General features: G+C 42.7%; 1 protein-coding gene across 2 annotated transcripts in view; it reads left to right on the top strand.

Annotated features, from left to right (window-relative positions):
• Positions 1 to 22,062, top strand: part of BAG2 (BAG cochaperone 2) — a 246,461-nt gene that overhangs the window by 131,657 nt on the left and 92,742 nt on the right. The gene's annotated exons all lie outside the window — the stretch shown is intronic.

Genomic DNA, 22,062 nt, shown 5'->3' with positions numbered 1-22,062 from the left:
GTAGGGGTTTGAATCTCAATACAGCCAACTATACTACTGTGTGTGTGTGTTTGTATGTGAAGGATATCCCTTGTGACTGTTGTGTGTGTTGGTTATACCATTTTAAGGCCTGTTGCCCCCTCCCCATGTCATTAATTTAAAGGGCCTGTTGATGTCATCCACCTTAGATGCACTATGTTAAACTCTACAGGCCATATCAGTCATCTGTACAGATGTATGCAGAATGTCCAAATGTTTGCAACATATATGTGGTCCATGTCTTATAACAATGGGGTTTTATGACAAATCATTGGCAAATATGTGAGAGTAGTTGTGACAAATACTGACAAATATGTCAGCTTCAGACACCATGCACGTCTCAAATGTCATGCTGATGCAAAACCTGTTACCCTATCACTTGTCTAGGTTTGTAAGAGCAATATGTGAGAACAGACCCTATTTTGGGTGGTTTATCCCACCACTCATGAAAGCATTCCTAAGATTAATTTGTGTAAGAGGTTGTGAGTTATGTCCCCTGCATATAATCTCTGTGGTGCATGCGATATGTATGTAGCACTATAGTACATGCAAGTAGATAGGTATGTGTTCTAATCTGACTATTACCAACTGTGTGAGTGTATGTGTTTCTGTATGCATATCCCCTGTGGCTGTCTTGCATATGTATATACGATGGTTATACTATTTTGTGTGCCTGTTCTACCCTGTTAACTCCCCCATTGCCAATCTAGTCATCCACATTAGATGCACAGTTACACTTTTTCTAACACAAAGGCACTAAGGCACGTGTAATAGTCATGTCAGTCTGTATTATACATAACAACATAGGTAGGTGTTCTAATTGGAAAAGTGTCAACTCTGTGTGCATGTGTGTTTCAATGCATGTCCCCATGCAGCAGTGTGTGTGTATTTGAGATAGCTTTACCATGTTAAGGGCCTGTTAACCCCCCACTGGCAACCCTAACAGCCCCTGCAATTTTCACCCACATGAATAGTACTGGCAGACACTGCAACACTATAGTAGTTCTCTGGTGCTTGTGTTATGTATATAGCAGTATTGTATGTACAACTAGGCAGGTAGAGGTTCTACTATCAGCAAGGGCAGGTCATGAGTGGGTCTGTGTGTATGTATGTGTACCCCCTTGCAGCAGTCTAACTGTGTTATGGCCACCAGCATACCTCTCAACCCCTCCCAGAAAGACATCTGGTTAAAGCCATAAGGAAAAATGGGGCAAAAGCCAAACATTGAGCACAACCTTCACATATTGATGTGACACGCATGGAAAGTAAATATCAGAAAAGGTTGTGCATTTGAATGCATTTTCCAAAGGGTATGTGTTGTGGCATGACAATATCCATCATTAACCTGTAATGTTAGTCTTTCATGATTTTCCACCAATTTGCCAGAAAATCACAATGTTATGACAAACGGAAAAAAATATGTGGCAAATATCTGGACATTCTGCAGAAATATGTAAAGGTGAGACGTATGGCCACTATCTGTACCATCCTACAGGCTGCAGACCATGTTTGGCAAGGTGTGACCTGTGACAACAACTCAAACAATACAGAGGTCCCTAGATTGTAGGACAACAAACATTTCATAAAGTTATCTACTAATTGCATAGAGCAGTTATTGCACATCAGAAGCACCTTAATGTTATGACGAATACTGTAAGCTAAGGTAATGTCACACAAAGAAGATGTCATAGTAGCAAACCAAAGGAAATCCTGTGTGTTGTACTTGCCATGGGTATGGTATGTCCTGCCAACTGTCACGTTACTACAAGACGTGTCCCACAGTCCACATTTAATAATGTGGCAACCACAATCTGTGTCACCTATGTATGTGCCATATGTAGACATGTGAAGGCTCTGTGACTACCTGCTGCCCCCAATGACCCACATGTATATAAGCATGAATGTTAACTGCCACCACCCACATATGTAGGTACTGCCTAAGGCTGTGTCAACTGTAAGTAGTGTGCAGTCTGTCATTGAACCACAAATTGCTGTTAACACACTGCAATGAGCCATATAGTGGATAAGGAATGGTGCCAAGGTCCTGGGCTCAAGCTGAATGCAGACAACAGTGTCAGCATTCCATATGGCAAGGACATGGCGACAATATTTCTCACATCAGCACCAACCTCATAAACACACAGACTGCAATGACAGACCTAGGTACTCAGGATACCAACAATGTTGCATTCAGGCAACAAGTAGTAGCAGCAGTCAGAAAAGTCTTGTATGTGTTTCAACACATAGGTAAAGGAAGTGCATCCAGACAAAAAGTGGACATTACCTCTGAATAGTCCTCAGTCAGTACAAAAATACATTATATGTTCCTAGGTTGATAGGTGTTTACTAGGCTAATGGCAACAAGCGCCTTTTTAAGCCTAGCGCCATGCATCCCAAATCTCTGACAAGTTCTGATACCCTTGATATGGGAAAGTATGGGCCTGGAAAATGAACCATTTACAGGCTACCTGTTTGAATTAGAGACATAGGTGCCAAACCAGGGGCATATTTCTGGTTTCCCATCCAATTGTCCAAGTTGCATTTGAAGTGCGTTAGGGAGGAACTCTGCTTCACATGTATGGGGAGCCTGTTCCGTAGATGGGGTCGTCTCTAGGATACATACCTATCTCTCCAGCAGGTCCTATTTATATCACAGGTAATGTTTAAGTCTTTAGAACAGGTAATACTGCTACTGTTTGCTTTGTGGATATGCAGGATGTCCATCAGAGTGGGGTCTGACAATGCCCTGTATGCCAGGCATAGCTCTCCACTCAACAGTCTGTAGGAGACAGAATACAGGGATAGGGCCATGAGGTGGTCTGCATAGGACATATTACTTATGCTCTGTTTTCTTATAGTGAGGAACCTCTGTGGATATTCCACTTGTTGGATATGCTTGGTTAGGTACATACCAAAGGGGACATTGTACTCAATGATAGGTCTGATGAATGCTGAATACAATGGAAAAATAACTTCCTTGGACTTAGATGCCATACCTTGTTTATAAGTTGTACAACATAGAATGATTTCCTCACCACTGTATGTCTGTCCCTAAGTCCCTGACTGCTGGGTCAGCTCTAAAGGGTGTGTTGTCAATATGAGAGTTACCAGGGTTGGATGACTTCCCAAAGAATGATACTATTATGCATTTCTTGACATTTAGTTTTAGTCGATGGCTCTGACACCAGTTATTTGTGTCAGTCCATCCTGGAGAACATTTGTGTCAGTGTGAGATTAAGTGACAGCTCCTTATTGGCAATGATCTGCAATTTTAGTCAGTCAGAGACCACTGACATTGGCCTTGACGTCTGAGAAATAAATGCCAAAAAGGAGTGGTCCAAGGACTGATCCCTGAGGGGCTCCACTTGTGGCTGGCCTCTTTGTAGAGGTGGACTCTCCAATTCTAACTTCCTGGGTTCTGTCTGTGAGCCAGTTGGCTATCCACCGGGAAACATGCAGATTTATACCTAACCTCTTGAGTTTGTCAACAATGCCTGAGTGGAGTATTGTGTCAAATGACTTGGCCATGTCAAGGTAGACAGTGTGAACGATTTTACCCTCATCCATAGCTTTGGTGATCTTCTCCAAGAATTCCCCTAGGTTCAGTAGGCGTGATCTGCCCTTGATGAAAACAAACTGGGTTGGGTCCAGTATCTGGAGGTTTACTATATCTCTGTTGATCATCTCCATGATAATTCTTTCCATGGCATTACATATAAGACTAGTGAGACTTATGGGTCTGTAGTTTCCAGGGTCTGTAGATGGCCCACCTTTGTGCAGAGGGACAACTGTTGCCTTTCTTCATTCATGAGACATGAAGCATGTTTGGAGGCTATAGCTAAATAGTAATTCCAGAGGCCATGATAGGTCATGTTTCATGCTATTTAGAAGGGATCCTGGGATATTGTCTGGGCCCATTCATGCAGTATTCTTGGTCTTACAGAAAGAATTAAGGACCTGTTCCCTAGTGATAGTAGGGGTAGTTATATCTGATATTTTCTGAGGGAAGGTTGAGGGGGAGAGAGGAGTAAAGTTGGAGCTGAATATATCATCCAGGAGGTTTGCTATATCTTCTGGCTCAGTATAGGTGGCTCCATTTACAAGGAGCTCTGCACACAATTATGTATTACCTTTGAGGTTGCGGACATAGCTAAAGAATGCTTTGTGGTTGTCCTTGGAGTAAGAGGCCAAACTTACCTCAAATTTGGCTTTGGTAATCTTTATCTGTCCTTTGAGATGTTTGTTTAGTTTGATGAGAGCGCTTTTATCCTTCTGGGTGCTGCACCTCCTAATTTTTGCCATGATTTTCTTTCTCCTGTTATACATCTGACTGATTTTGTGATTCCACCAGGGTGGCTTGTTTTTTGAGTTAGTTCTGTACTTCTTTCTGGTGGGTACAGCTGCCTCTATGCAGCTATTAATATGCTTGTACAAGGTTTCTTTGAATAGTTATGAATAGGCAGAAGTATTCTCAGGGTTTATAGTAGCTTGAAATTTTGCCAGGTTCTCACTTAATAGCAGGAGGTTAGCCTTAGAATAGTTCCTGAATATTCCCGGTTGAGATAGGGGTCCAGGTTTTATTTTTACTTCAAAGGAAACCATTTTGTGGTCTGACCTTACCAGGGAAGGCATTACAGTAGGGAGTGTGCAGCAGTCTCCCATATTAGTGAGGACCAGATCCAGTATGGTTGCACCCCTGGTTGGTGTATTGGCTATCTGGTCCAAGGAGTTTGTGTTTATAAAATCCAGGAATCTCTTCATATGTATGTTTGATGTTGTATAGGATTCCCAGTTAATGGTGGGGTAATTAAAGTCACCCATGAATATGGTATTGGGTAGGATGGTTAGTGTTTCTAATAAGTTTAAATACATGGTATGGGTTTCCTGGGTCACAGAGGGGGAACCTATAGCTTGCAAGGAAGTGGCATTGGATTTTTACCTATGGTGATTTGAACATGGAGCAGCTTAAGAGCATTGTTCTGTTTGACCAGCCTTGTAGCATATTTATTTTTGATGTAAATAGAGATATCTCCACCTTTAGTCCCTGCCTTGAAATAGCTGGTTTTAATGTGTGGAAGGCATTATAACCTTGCACTGTTGGTGTGCTCTCCGTGGCTTTAAACCATGTCTCAGAGATTGCACAGACTCAGAATTTTCTAGGGTAAAGACATCTGCAGAAGCTGTAAAGGCTACGTTAACACCCACAAAGGTCATCCCTGCCCCTCAACACCTGTTCCATGCAGACAGCCTATAATCAGTACTGCCGTTCTGGTTCTTTGTCAGGTTGTCCACAGGTGTCTGTGGCATGCCTAGATGGCAATGCTGTTCTCAGCCCTTCAACAGCTGCCCCATTTATGAGATTATAACTCTGTGTGCATTGCCAGCACAACAGGCCTGAATCACATATGGGATACAAAAAAACATGCTGGAGAGTCAGGTTTGGCTCCCGGTGGCTGCCCTGTGTCAGGGCTGCACTCCCCAAACATGTCAAACACAGTGCCGTGCATACCCTCATTAACTACATCAAGGTTGAGTGGATGGGAAAAAAATATCTGTCCCAGGGGTTCAACCTGTGTCCACCAATGCCAGGGGTAACAGGTGCTAATTGATGATTCTGTTGGGGATAAAGTAATGGCTAGACTTATAAAAATAAAACTAAAAACACAAAAATCACAAACTGCACCAAACTGTTTAATGAATAGCTGTATCTGAAGGCTCCGAAATACTAGGGTGAGTTGTCGCATCTAGAATCACCTGCCATTAAATTCTAAAGACTCTACTCTAATGTTATCATCACCCCCTCGCTCACTTGTCAACACCCTGTCAATAACAAAAAATATAAACTTTTTGAAACAAACACAATTCTTGGAATGTAAATACAACGCATTGTGACAATCCTTGTTTTTGATGGCCCTCTGATGTTCTGCTATCCTTTCCCTTAATCTACGTATGATTTTCCCTACCTAAAATCCTGCACATGTCGTGCAAGTTGCAAGGTACACCACATTTTTAGAATTACAACTACATCTACCAGGGCATGAAATTGCTTTGTTGTACCCCCTCACAACCACATAGGGCCCATCATTAATATATCTACAGTACCTACATGACCCACATTTGTACATTTGTGAATTTGTAAATCTACTTTGTTGTTTTTCAAATAGGTTCTTTAAATTTAAACCTCTTGAAAAATTATTTTTGGTTTATGACCAATTCTTTTTGCATATCCATGTTAAATGCTAGGTCCCAGGATTTCCAATAATCTCAATAATGTCATGTGCCTGCAAATTGTACTTCAAGACAATAGCTCTTGAATCAAACATTTTCGAATGAGTGGACTCAATTCTTTCATTCACCTCAATAATTGAAGTGTTTTCTACCAAAATGGGTTTAAATGATGTCCACCTTCTTTTCACCACCTTTTTTAACTGAAATCAACAATTTCAATGGCTAACCTCTATCCAAAAACATTCCTATTAATTTGTACATCTCCCTCTGAAAAGCCTCATCATTGCTTACAAGACGTGACAGACGAACCATCTGCCCTTTAATAACACTTTTACACTGATGTAATGGGTGACAACTTGAAAAATGCAAAAGGGAATTACTATAGGTCTCTTTTCTGTGTATATTACTTTCTATACCTTCAATTGTCTTGGTAAGTTTAATATTGAAGAAATCAGTAGTCTCATTGTCCCATTTATATGTGAAGGAAAGAAACGAAGTAGTGGAATTAAGATATTCCACAAAATTTCTAGCTTCATCCTCATTTCCCTTCCACAAAATAAGTATGTCATCAAAAAAATCGGTTGTATAATACAATGTGTTCAAAAAAAGGGGTAGGGAACACAAACGTTTCTTCCCAATGCAGTAATACAAGGTTAGCAAAAATGGGGGCACATTTGGCCCCCATAGCCACCCCTGATGTTTGATGGTAAATTTCCCCCTCGAATATCATGTAATTATTTTTAAGTACTAATTCCATGAAATTGACTACATTATTCAACTTTACAGTAGTCAAATGTTTACTTCTCAAAAGACTTTCCCTAAAGTATTCCAGCCCCTCTTCTTGAGGTATTGTGGAAAATAAATTAACCACATCTATAGTAAGGAATGACCAAACCAAATCCCCCTTGCCAATAGTACTAAGTCGTTTCAAACAATGCCATGAGTCCTTCAATATTCATGCTTGTTTAACAACCCTTGTGCATTCTTATCAACATAGGCTGCCAAAGGTTCAGTTTTGGATCCCTTTGCTGCTACTATCGGTCTAAAAGGGGGATCATAAATATTTTTATGGATTTTGGGAATGCCGAACACTGCAGGTGTAACTGGGTGTTCAACTACCAAAAAAACATAATCTTTCTATTGTATTCTCCCTTCCTTCAAGGTATCCATTAAGAAGGTGTCGATTTTTTGATATGCTATATTCATCTCACATCTAGAAGCTCTTTGATAGGTACTATCATCATTTAAAATAGTTTCCATTTTGGCTGTATAATCAAGGTGAGTCATAATGACCACCCCTCCCCGTTTGTCGGGTTTCATTATTCTAATTTCTTTGTTGGTAATCAATTCTTTCAACACTAATCTCTCTTGTTTCATAAGATTATCTTGTTCCCTAATTCTGTTCTTCTCCAAATATGTTTGTATAGTGTTAACAGATAATTTTTCAATGTCACATCCTTATCAACAGGCAGAATAAATGTACTTTTCCTAATGTGTTGACTGAAAAAAATCTTTCTGTACATTTTGCCTTTTAAAATATAGTGCTAAATTTAACTGCCTAGCATATAATTTCAAACTTGTGATCAAATCCACAATATTGTAAAAAAATGAAGGTATATATGTAAACCCCTTTGCTAATAAATCATGTTGCATTTCCTTTATTTCCAAAGCACTGAAATTATATATAGTGAAGCCTGCTTTCGTGTTAACTTCGCATTTAAATTCAGCTGCATCCTTGTTCAAACATAGTGCACTTAATAAAATACTGTTGTCAGCCCCTTCAACACACACTGTAGATTCAACAATGTCAGTATCACATTCCGAAAAACTAAAAAACGTGTCACCGTGGTTGTTAATGTCAATTGCTTCATTGTTATAACAAAAGTCTAATCCCTGGATTATCTCCGCCTCTGGTTGTTGTTGTTGTTGTTGTTGTACCACCGCCCTCTCGTGTTGTAACAGTTGTTCCCTTGTTGATATTTGTAATGGGAACTGTTCGACTGGTTCTCTCAACCACCACCCATTTTGTTCCTCAGGCGTTCGGATCTACTCGGACCCGGAGATGTTACTAAAAAACCTTGGTGTTCATCATTGCATTCCCCAGAGTCATGCTCGTCACCATAATCACATACATTGTCCATATTATTATAATACTGTCCATTGTTGAAGCCATATTTATAGACTGCCCTGTTGTTGTTAGAACCAAAATTGTATGCCATGTTATTCTTATAGTCCATGAGGTCTCTAGATAGCTTTTTGATTTTGATTTTAACATTCTTATCAACAAACTTTTCAATGTTGATAAGCACAACATTGTATTGTTTAACATATTGAAAAAACAATAAATCACTAGTAATACTTTCATTTAAAGTTACTATTTCTTTCTCAAGAAGCTCCAACTTACTCTTGTTTTTGATTATAATGTCCAATATTTCTAACCCAGTTTTGTCGTATAAACCCATCAATTACTTGTAAGCTATAAAACCTTTTTCGATCCCGTTCGGCACTTTATTCAATCTGAGCCCTTTCGGTACTTGCTTCAAAGCGATGCATTTTAAAAGAAATGCGTTCTCTAACTGAAGAACCCAGAATCTGTGGCATGTAGTTTCAAAAAGCTCCAACTGCTTTTTTAAAAGATGGCGTAGAAAGAACCCTTCCCTCCTCCTTCAAGACCGAGAAGTCGACGTCTGGAATGGGCAGCCACCATTGAATGTCCATTCAGTTCTGATTTACCCCAGCATCACTCTGGATACCTTCACCATTGATAACATCACCATCTTTTTCGATGTCCAAACCTGGAACAGAATGCAATGTGAACAACTGGGCCTGTGAGTCAGTCACCATCACCTGAGAAGATCTCCCAGCATCCACCTGGGTTTGCGTCAACAACGCCGTCAACTTCCTGACTGAATTGGTTAAGTCTTTTATAACCGCTTCCATGGAAATCAAGCGGTACTTAATGTAACAATTGAATAAATGTAATAAATAAAATAGACCAGTTCCCCCCAAAAAAGTAGGTGTAGCCGAGAATAATAACTAATAAAACAAACTATACCCAACAGGGTAAAGACTAATAAAAATAAAAATAAAAACACAAAAATGACGAACTGCACCAAACTGTTTAATGAAGAGCTGAAGCTGAAGGCTCCCAAATACTAGGGTGAGTTGTCGCATCTAGAATCACCTGCCATTTAAATTCTAAAGACTCTACTCTATTGTTATCATCACCCCCTTGCTCACTTGTCAACACGCTGTCAGTAACAAAAAATATTAACTTTTTGAAACAAACACAATTCTTGGAATGTAAATACAACACATTGTGGCAATCCTTGTTTTTGATGGCCCTCTGATGTTCTGCTATCCTTTCCCTTAATCTACATATGGTTTTCCCTAGATAAAATCCTGCACATGTCGAGCAATTTGCAAGGTATACCACTATTTTAGAATTACAACTACATCTACCAGAGCATGAAATTGCTTTGTTGTACCCCCACACAACCACATAGGGCCCATCATTAATATATCTACAGTACCTACATGACCCACATTTGTACATTTGTGAATTTGTAAATCTACTTTGTTGTTTTTCAAATAGGTTCTTTAAATTTAAACCTCTTGAAATAATTATTTTTGGTTTATGATCAAATTCTTTTTGCATATCCATGTTAAATGCTAGGTCCCAGGATTTCCCAATAATCTCAATAATGTCATGTGCCTGCAAATTGTACTTTAAGACAATAGCTCTTGAATCAAGCATTTTCGAATGAGTGGACTCAATTCTTTCATTAACCTCAATAATTGAAGTATTTTCTACCAAAATGGGTTTAAATGATGTCCACTTTCTTTTCACCACCTCTTTTTTAACTGAAATAGGTTCATAGATTAGTACTAAGCTAACTGCTCTTGCGAGCCATTTTAAGCCTAGCCAATTATCCCTTGTGAGACTCAAACCCTGCACCTTGTGTTTGTGAGGCAAACACCTTAAGCATTTGGCCACCCTCCCAACCCCAACAAATCAACAATTTCAATGGGTAACCTCTATCCAAAAAAATTCCTATTAATTTGTACATCTCCCTCTGAAAAGCCTCATAATTGCTTACAAGACGTGACAGACGAACCATCTGCCCTTTGATAACTTGTCTTGGTAAGTTTTCCTTTCACAAAATAAGTATGTCATCTAAAAATCGGTTGTATAATGCAATGTGTTTTGTGGAAGGGAAATGAGGATGAAGCTAGAAATTTTGTGGAATATCTTAATTCCACTACTTCGTTTCTTTCCTTCACATATAAATGGGACAATGAGACTATTGATTTTTTGGATATTAAACTTATCTTTGACACCATCCCCCACTCTGGAATCATAGATAAACTTACTAAGCTGGGCATTAATCCCTATGTCACTCAATGGGTTGCTAACTGGCTTACTGATAGAAGCCACACTGTAAAAGTAGCTGACTCCAAATCCACCTCCAGACAAGTGACAAGTGGAGTACCTCAGGGTTCAGTCCTGGGACCACTCTTGTTTGGCATCTACTTCTCTGATGTACAGGCCAACACTAAGGGACTCTGGCTAACAAAGTTCGCAGATGACTGCAAACTGGGAGCCATTATTGAATCCCCAAATGATGTGGATACTCTACAAAAGGGCCTTACAGAAACAGATGCTTGGTGCCAGAGCCATGGGCTCAAGCTCAATGCCAAGAAATGTATAGTTATCCCCTTTGGAAAAAAAACATGTATCCATGAATTACCATATAGGTGGCAGTACACTAAACACTGAAAGTGTGATAAGAGACTTAGGGACACAGGTGGACAGTGGTCTCACCTTCGATAACCACATCACCGCAACAGTCAGGAAATCCTTCTATGTGGCACACCTCATCACTAAGGGCTTTTCATCCAGAAAAAAGGAGGTCATTGTCCCACTGTACACATCCCTCATTAGACCCATTATAGAATACAATGCCCCGTTTGGTATGTACCTCTCAAGACATCTGCAACAACTGGAAAGGCCGCAGAAATACCTCACTAAAAGAATCACAGGCCTAAAGCAGATGCCCTACGCTGACCACCTTAAAAATCTCCAGCTATACTCTGTTGCATATTGTCTACACAGAGGCGATCACTGCTTAACATACAAGGCCATGTCAAACCTAGAGCTGTTGGACATGCTACACTTAAAGAAATCCCAATCCCTCAGAGCCACATGCTCCAGGGATCTAAACCTTGTCATCACAATAAACAAAACATGCTGGAGGGATAGGTTCCTGACCCAGAGACTCCCCAGACTCTGGAATAGATTGCTCATACATGTCAAGCAGAGTGCCTCTTTGGCCATCTTCAAAAGGAACCTTGACAATTGGATGGGAGAAAGGAAATTCACCCCAGGGATCACGTCAGTCGCCCAGCTAGACAGGTCCAGGAAAATAAATAGTGTGGGAAGAAATAGCCAGGAAATTGTTATGGCTAGGCTTGTATAGGCCCTAGGGCTGATAGCCTAGTACCAAGCTATGAGCCTAAGTGAAGGTTTAGAAAGTAATATACACAGAAAAGAGACCTATAGTAATTCCCTTTTGCATTTTTCAAGTTGTCACCCATTACATCAGCTTAAAAGTGTTATTAAAGGGCAGATGCTTTGTCTGTCACGTCTTGTAAGCAATGATGAGGCTTTTCAGAGGGAGATGTACAAATTAATAGGAATGTTTTTGGATAGAGGTTACCCATTGAAATTGTTGATTTCAGTTAAAAAAGATGTGGTGAAAAGAAGGTGGACATCATTTAAACCCATTTTGGTAGAAAAGACTTCAATTATTGAGGTGAATGAAAGAATTCAGTCCACTCATTCGAAAATGTTTGATTCAAGAGCTATTGTCTTGAAGTACAATTTGCAGGCACATGACATTATTGAAATTATTGGGAAATCATGGGACCTAGCATTTAACATGGATATGCAAAAAGAATTTGGTCATAAACCAAAATAATTTTTTCAAGAGGTTTAAATTTAAAGAACCTATTTGAAAAACAACAAAATAGATTTACAAATTCATAAATGTACCAATGTGGGTCATGTAGGTACTGTAGATATATTAATGATGGGCCCTATGTGGTTGTGAGGGGGTACAACGAAGCAATTTCATGCCCTGGTAGATGTAGTTGTAATTCTAAAAATGTGGTATACCTTGCAACTTGCACGACATGTGCAGGATTTTATGTAGGGAAAACCATACGTAGATTAAGGGAAAGGATACAGAATATCAGAGGGCCATCAAAAACAAGGATTGCCACAATGCATTGTATTTACATTCCAAGAATTGTGTTTGTTTCAAAAAGTTTATATTTTTTGTTATTGACAGGGTGTTGATAAGTGAGCGAGGGGGTGATGATAACACTAGAGTAGTCTTTAGAATTTAAATGGCAGGTGATTCTAGATGCGACAACTCACCCTAGTATTTGGGAGCCTTCAGCTTCAGCTCTTCATTAAACAGTTTGGTGCAGTTCGTGATTTTTATGTTTTTATTTTTATTTTTATTAGTCTTTACCCTGTTGGGTATAGTTTGTTTTATTAATGGCTAGACTTGTAAGGGACCCAGGGCTTGTACTCTAGTAACCTCCTCCATACCTATGAACCTGTGATCCTACAGAACACCCAGGTGACATGTATCAAGACTAGCTGGCAGTGTCAAGAAGTATGCATGCAAGGCTAAGCTGTCTGCCCCCATTGTGTCTCACACACTGTTGCACGCATACACACCTAGGTAAACATGCACATATACAGCCGTACCTTGACGATGAAAGGTCTCTGTGTTTCCACTCTGCCATACTCAGCTTCGGTAATGGCAGTAGCTCCCCACAATGTACACATACAGACACCTGGAACAGAAATAGAATAAGGTCTATGAGACAACAGTCAGTCAGCAGTACTAACAGCAATAAAGCATCATGGCACAAAGGTACATACACTTCGATGTGCACCCATGACAATTGCCAGCAGACAGCACCTTACTCGGCATAACAGTAGTACACTACACACTGCCATTACCTGTACTATATTCACCCTGTACATCAGACACATATTAGCATGTCCCTGCATCAATGGTATAGATAACAGGGATGTGGCACAGGTATCATCACATGCACAGGGTGTAGTGTGGGGTTGCAAAAGGCCTAGGCTGGGCCATACAGTTGACATCATGTGTGTGTGTCTGGAGGGGTGGTGTTCATCTGAACCATGGAGTGGAGCTGTGTGTGTCTGGTGGTTACCTGCATGTGACAGTGATGTGTGAGTGTGTGCATACACACAGTCAAGCCATGTGCTAGCCATACACGAGGGTATGTTGGACAGCCATGGACCATACATGGCAGGATGTACAGTTCACCGTCTCCAGCCATAAATATAGGAACTGGATCTGCCAGAAGTGTCACTGGCAACACCATGCCCAAGGCCAGATGTGGTACTACTTCCTGATAGTGACTGCTGTCTGCTGAGTCCATGTCCCTCATGGGACTGTCCAGGACCATGTGCCCATGACATGCCATGTTGTGGTATGGACAGCACCCTCCCTTAAGGAGTGTGAATTTACGTGGCCACGTGGGCTCAGCTGATGTTGTTGCTGACCTACGTCCACATGTCCAACACCCTACTCCCACCACATGTTCAAGCACAGACATTGCATGGTTAAGGACTGACAATGTCTCACCCCACCATCTATCCACGACATCAGTGAAATGACGTAAGATATAGGTTCATAGGTTGGTACTAGGCTATCAGCCCTAGGGCCTATACAAGCCTAGCCATAACAATTCCCTGGCTATTTCTTCCCACAATATTTACTTCCCTGGACCCTTGTCTAGCAGGGTGATTGATGTGATCCCCGAGGTGAATTTCCTTTCTCCCATCCAATCGTCAAGGTTCCTTTTGAAGAGGGCAAAAGAGACACTCTGCTTGTCATGTATGGGCAATCTATTCCAGAGTCTGGGGAGTCTCTGGGTCAGGAACCTATCCCTCCAGCATGTTTTGTTTATTGTGATGACAAGGTTTAGATCCCTGGAGCATGCGGCTCTGAGGGATTGGGATTTTTTTAAGTGTAGCATGTCCAACAGCTCTGGGTTTGACATGGCCTTGTATGTTAAGCAGAGATCGCCTATGAGTAGACGATATGCGACAGAGTATAGCTGGAGTTTTTTAAGGTGGTCAGCATAGTATTTCTGCAGCCTTTCCAGTTGTTGCAGATGTCTTGAGAGGTACATACCAAATGGGGCATTGTATTCTATAATGGGTCTGATGAGGGATGAGTACAGTGGGACAATGACCTCCTTTTTTCTGGATGAAAAGCCCTTAGTAATGAGGTGTGCCACATAGAAGGATTTTCTGACTGTTGTGGTGATGTGGTTATTGAAGGTGAGACCACTGTCCACCTGTGTCCCTAAGTCTCTTATCACACTTTCGGTGTTTAGTGTACTGCCACCTATATGGTAATTCATGGATACATATTTTTTTTCCCAAAGGGGATAACTATACATTTCTTGGCATTGAGCTTGAGCCCATGGCTCTGACACCAAGCATCTGTTTCTGTAAGGCCCTTTTGTAGAGTATCCACATTATTTGGGGATTCAATAATGGCTCCCAGTTTGCAGTCATCTGCGAACTTTGTTAGCCAGAGTCCCTTAGTGTTGGCCTGTACTTCAGAGAAGTAGATGCCAAGCAAGAGCGGTCCCAGGACTGAACCCTGAGGTACTCCATTTGTCACTTGTCTGGAGCTGGATTTGGAGTTGGCTACTTTTACAGTGTGGGTTCTATCAGTAAGCCAGTTAGCAACCCTTTGGGTGACGTAGGGATTAATGCCCAGCGTAGTAAGTTTATCTATGATTCCAGAGTGGGGGATGGTGTCAAAGGCCTTGGCAAGGTCTAAATAAGCTGTGTGGACCACCTTACCCTTGTCCATGGCTCTGGAGACTGATTTGAAGAAGTCAATCAGGTTCAGGAGACAAGATCGGCCCTTCACGAACCCAAACTGGGTGGAGTCCAGTATCTGAAGGTTGCTAATGTCTTTGTTTCTAAGTTCCATGATAATACGTTCCATGGCCTTGCAGATAAGGCTCGTCAGACTGATGGGACTGTAGTTTCCGGGATCCAAGGTGGATCCTTCCTTGTGGAGTGGGATAACTGTAGCTCTGTGCCACTCAGTGGGTATGAAACCTGAGGTGAGGCTATGATTAAACATGACACTTAGGTGAGGTGCCACTTAATATTGTAGTTCATGTAGTACACAGCCCGGGATGTCATCTGGTCCCATGGATGCTGTATTCTTAGCTTTGGAGAGTGTGTTTTTTACCTGTGTGGCCTTTATTACCGGAATTTGGCAATCTTCCGGTATTGAGATGGGCCATTTAGGGGATGAGAGGGGGGTGAAGTTGGCACAGAATCGATCTGCCAGGATATTGGCAATATCCTTGGGATCAGTATATTTAATGCCATTCTGTTTTAGCTCAGAGCAGATCTGAGCATTGCCATTTAGATTCTTGACATAGTTATAGAATGCCTTGTGGTTGTCTTTGGAATCTTTGGCAATTTTATTTTCGTAACTAGCTTTGGAGGATTTTATGAGGGATCTCAGTTTCTTACTGAGGCTGGTAAGGGAGTTTTTTGCATCCTGGGATGTTCCTCTTTTCTGAAACAGTTTCTTCCTTTTGTTGTAAAGTTTGTTTATGGCAGGGGACCACCAGATTGGCTTCCTTTTTTTGGATGAGAGCATCTTGGTTCTATTTGGGATGGCACAATTCATGCATGAGTGGATGTGCTCGTACAATGCCTTAGTGTAGGATTCAGCAGTTGAACTTTCAGTTCCCGTCTGCATGGGTGTCATGAGATTTGTCACTTCTGACTTGGGTAGCATGAAGTTGGCTTTGGAGACATTTTTTATGGAGATTTCCTTACTGGGGGGTGGGGGGGGGGATGTGGATGTTAAGGGTGATTAGCTTATGGTCAGACCTGACTAACGAGGGGGTGACCATAGGTGTGGAGCATCGATTTCCCATGTTGATAATGACCAGGTCTAGGATACTGGAGCCCCTGGTGGGACTATGGATTAGTTGATCCAGGGCATTGGAATTTATGAATTCCAAGAACCGTTGGGAAAGGTGTTGGTACATGAGTAGTTTTCCCAGTAAATGGCAGGGTAGTTAAAATCACCCAGTATTAGGGTGTTTGGTTCTTTCTTAATATTTTCCAGTATGTTTAGAAAGTTGTAGTGAGAATCTTGTGGTATGGTGGGGGATCTGTAGCAAGCTACAGTTTGGATTGCAGTATTACCTAGTGTTAGTTGCACCTGGAGAATTTCAGACGCATTGTGTTGGGCAACTAGCCTGGTGGTGTGAATATCCTTGGTGAATATTGACACTCCTCCACCTTTAGTGTTTCGGTCCTGGTTTGGTGGCTGAAAAGTGTGGTAAGAGTTGTAGCCTGGTATTGCAGGGGTGCTCTCTGGAGCCTTGAACCAGGTCTCAGTTACTGCACAGATATCGATGTTCTCCATTTTTAGGAGTTCCTTGAGAGAGTGCATTTTGAGGTTTAGACTTCTAGCATTGAGTAGCATTACCTTCATATTTAGCATACTTGTACCAGTTAATGTGGTGGTTTTGTCCTTTGAATTTTGCCTAAAAAAGGCACTGTAGGGGTGGCAAGAGCCTTAGCCAGTAACCTGAATCCCGGGGCGACAGGTGCAGACCATCTCTGGCAAAGCATCGTGGTCTGTCGATCATGTCATCCCAGGCAGACAGATACTGGATCCCCTTTGAATGCCACCAGAAGCTTAGCAAATTGTTGAAGTCAATCATTTTGTCCTTATATTGTGGTATCATTCTGGGTGAAAGCAGGATGCTACTCAGGGCTAGGGTCATACCTGCCTGGGCCACATGATCCAAGAGCTCTTCCATGTCTCTTTTCATGTAGTCCAGGGAGGTATGTGTCAAGTCATTCACTCCAACATGGACAATGACAGAGTCATATTAGTACTTGTTGTGGAGTGATTTGAGTGCATGCATTATGTGGCGGATTCTGGCACCCGACAGGCAGCTGACTGTAATTTTCTCCTTGTTCAACCTGGTGAGTGGGACATCGGTGTGCCAGACTATAGAGTCACCTATGACTAAAGTATTAGGTACGTTGTCTTGCCTTAGGGGCTGTTGCTGGGTGGCACACTGGTGTTGTGAACTATGTGACACTTTGGTTGTGATTGGTGTTTGTTTGTGTTTCAGCTTCAGAGGTCCTTGTTTCTTGGGCATATCACCAATACTATGGAGAGTGTCATGCATGCCAGGAAGTGTTGCATCCATGACCCTGAGTGTCCATCTGCTGTACCACTAACAACGTGCCTGTGCCTCCATGATGGACTGAAACATGTGTCGGGTGACGTGCTGTGACACCTCTGACAGGGGCTGGATGGGCAGCAGTTCTCCTTCAAGCATCCTTGTCAAACTGCCTGTGTGGGACCTCACCAGCTCTCTGACTATGGCTAGTGTCTACAGTCACAGATGCCATAGTTGCCACACTACCCTGTTCGATGCCACCACCCTCCGACTGTCCAATATCTGTGGCTGCTGGGGAATGGGTATGTGTGGGCATACTGACCATGTCTGGGGACATTGGGGGTGGAAGTGGGATGTCAACCAATGGTACAGATTCAGCCCCCAACAATCCCACCTGTGCCTGACTATGGCCACATCATCATCAGAATCTGATGAGACACTGACATCAGTTTGTGAGGGGGAGAGAACCCAACCCCCATGTTCACCTGTGAGGGGAAGACAACATAAGTGAATTACTTCCTGCACTATAATGTTTGCTGATACACACACACACACACACACACACACACACACACACACACACACACACACACACACACACACACACACACACACACGTGAGGTCCCACAAAGGCATTATACAGACCACACATTCTGACTAATGCCATGCACAACCCACAATCAGACCACAACAGAAACACTCTGGACAGGCCCTCAACAACATGCAGTGCAGCTATGTCCAATTAATGTTGCTACTACTATACACCTGTGAGATACGTGACAAGTGGGAGTATGTGATGGACTTTCACCTAACACACAGTGCACCCGTGTACACAAAACTAATGTACCCCTGTTTAGCACAGTGGCTACACCTGTACAAAACTATGGGCCAATATTTTACAGCTCCTGCATATATGCTCCTGTGATGACCAATGTGATGCACTGCAGTGGTCCCCACCACAAGTGAACATGCACATATTGCAATATGGCTAAGCGTAACAGTTGTGTGCATGGAAAGCTGCCTGCCCTTAACATGCCTAGGGTTTAGATGAGCCACAACATGACAGTTCCATACTCACCGGCTTCAGGTGGATATTCCCCAGCCACACCAGCGGGACCTATGGAGTTGTGGGGGAGAGGTATTCTCAACACACACACACACACACACACACACACACACACACACACACACACACACACACACACACACATGCATGGCATTGGTACAGGATAATATGTGCATTTATGAACATGTACACTACAAGCTGTGATACTACCCAAATTGCTGACATTCACAATTATGTGTGCACATGTGTGCATTACAAAACCCCACCCAAAAATGCAGATTGACCTGACATATGCATACAGGTATGCAATGGCTGGCACTATGAATGCTACAGTATTAACGTGATGCCCATTGGGGCCTTATCTGGATGCTCCTCAGCTGTGGAATCTATGCCACCCACCTCCATGACATATGTAGTCATGGTTTCCTGGGCGGTGGTGGCTGAACCAAGGTTTGTCAGGAACTCCTCTGTGGCTGACAGTGGTACTTGTGTAGCAGGCTCTCCACCTGTGCCAGCATGGTCCCTGGCCACAGCTGCAGCTCTATATCATGCATTGTGAATGAAGTCTGTGGGACAATGTCAGACCTGTTTGTAGCTCCTGTCCCGGTGGCTCACATTATTGACTGTTGCTACCAGTTCTGCCCACAGGGCAGTGCATTTTTGCAGGTTTTGGCAGCTCCTTCCCAACAGTACCCGGTGATGGAGTCTCAGGGTGTTGATGATTGCAGCTGTCTTGGCTTCTGAGAATGGCGGGTTCTGTCTTCTGTACATCCCACCTGAAAGACACGAACAGGGGAACACATCACAGGACTGCATACATTTACCACCATTATGTACAGACCCTGCACATCCACTTTGCCAGCACTATCTACCGCTAACACCCACATCATTACCCCGGCATCTATTAGCACAGTATGTGTGTGTGTGGGTATCGGCAATATACTGGCATTACAACATGGATTGTCCCCCTGATCCTGATCTTTCATGTTCCCCCCCAATGAGGGCCATTAATGTGCATAATTCTCTGTTCATCAAAAACATCACACAGCACACACAGCAGCTGGGGACATCACAGAGGTTCCCCACCAGGGAATACCAGGCCATCAAACATCTACTGTACACCTATAGGCTATAAGATCAACCCTCAACCTGGTTTCATAGGATCCATATCATATGAGCAAATCGCACAAATTGTGAATGCTCATAATATCGAATGTATCGGACCTCAAAGTGCTTTTTCTGAGATTGCGGTACAGTGAAGAATGGGATATGTTCCCTTTCCTCACTGTAGTGCGATCTCGGAGTTCGAATATATATTTAGCGGGGGGTGTGGGGGTGGGGGGCGCAGCCAACCACAATAGGAAGTTCGAAGACAAGTACATTTGATATTATGAGCGTTCGCAATTTGTGCGATTCGCTCATATGATATAGACCCGCTTTCATACATACTCCTCAGGAGTGACCTCACTGTGGCATGCAAGGCAATTACAGACTCCACAGTGCTGGGACTGCTGCATGAGTGCAAGTCATGGTCCACTGTGCTAACACAGACACACACACACCCTCAACCTGGTGAGTGACCTGGACTGGCCTTGTTGGCAGCTCACATGTGTATCCCACACAATCACCCTGCGGTGGAATGTGCACCCTGTTTACATCAGGCAGGATAGCTACTTACAGCCTTGCAAGCATAACCTTGTCAACTGAATGGTTAACAGCACATACACCCTTGGGATACCACCTGTGTTCCTGTTGGATGGGGACATCAGCTGCTGCCTTGCATACACATGGGCTAACATGTGGCCTAGACATATGGCTGCTCAGAGCCCATAGCCTAGTAACCTCATATGGTAGCAGGAATATCAGAAATGGCCTGAATGCTGTGACAGACTGTGTTGTTATATGTCCACACACATCACTGCCATCGACTGTTGGGTGGCCCCTATGTGCAACTTTACAGTACCATGTCATCCAGCCTACATCCGACAAATAGGTGAGTGTACTACAGGTGCATGTGGACATTCCAGAAACATCTGAGGTACACAATAACAGAGAGCAGTGCATATCCGGTGTAAGGTTACTTCCACATAGGTGTCTGACATCTACAGTACCCAGATGTTTGCAGAATATGTACATGTGCCTGATAGATGTAGAACCCCCTGCCAGACAAATGTGTATTCCTGGACACCAGTTGGGACAATATGTGATGGTTGTCCACAGAGTTTGGAGAATGTGTCTGTGACATGCCAAACCCCTGGGGAAACACTAATGGTACATGAATATCTGGTACTGTATCCATTCCCTTACATTGCATGCTCAGTATGTATGCACTGCTGCTGAGCCAGAGCCAGCATCCACCTACTACTAGTGCCTATAACATGCTGTCCTGCTGCAAGGGCTCACCAAGTATGCTAGCCATAGGTGTCAGGCAATCAGATACAGGTGTACAGTACACAGTGACCTAGCCAGAGTATGTTAGGAATGGTCAGGGAGACCTGGACAATCTGTGAAATAATCCTGTATGACATTTGCATACTGAGAGGGGCTCAATGACAGTACATGATGTGATATGCCAGCTGTATACATGGGTCTATATGACGAAATCAAACTTCCAAAATGTCGAACACCATAAGTTCGAACTTGGAAGATCGAATTTGGACAACATCAAACCTTCAAAACAGTGAATTTTTTCCCAGGGAAAAAATTTGTTGTTCTGAAAAACACACACATAACATAATCACACCAAACACCTTCAAAACCTACACCGCTATCTATGCACTATCCTTAACCCAGCCATAACCCTAAAGTCCATCACTACTGCACACTTACCTGACCCGTGCCCTAACCCTAAAGTCCATCACTATCACACACGTACCTGACCCGCACCCTAAACCTAAAGTCCGTCACTACCCATTCGTACACTTACCTTGACCCGGTCCGAAAATGCCGAAGCCGCAGAAACAGCCAACCAAATTCTTTCCCTGGAAAAGAATTCAGTTTTCCATGGCTTTGACATTCTCACCCTTCGAACTACCAAGTTCGGCCTTCTGGTATTCGGTGTTCTCAATGTTCGATTTCATGATAGGAACCTGCATACACCGGTATGCAATGTCAGTGTGACGCCCCTGCACTGGCCCAGTAATCAAGGACCCTCAATCCTCACCACTAGCACCAGTGAGAGATGTACACAATGGGAGGACGACAAGTACACACACAGTAAAGTACAATTACCCTTCAGAGCACACAGAGATCCCAGTCAGTCTGGGGCTGGTTTCTCCCTCTCTCTCTCCAGATCTCCAGTAAGATTCCCCACTGGCACAGCTATATGGTTAACATCTCAGCAGAGCAGTCATGCCAAAACCTCTATCACCCTCTCTGTCCGACCAGGGCTTAGTGTCCCTGCCCAAGTAGCTCAGACACACACTTTCAGATTTGATTTATAAAA

This window comes from Protopterus annectens, chromosome 2.part1, assembly GCF_019279795.1.
Source record: "Protopterus annectens isolate FY-2018-M chromosome 2.part1, PAN1.0, whole genome shotgun sequence".
In the NCBI taxonomy this organism is placed as follows: Eukaryota; Metazoa; Chordata; order Ceratodontiformes; family Protopteridae; genus Protopterus; species Protopterus annectens.
This window is presented reverse-complemented; position numbering and strand designations above follow the sequence as displayed.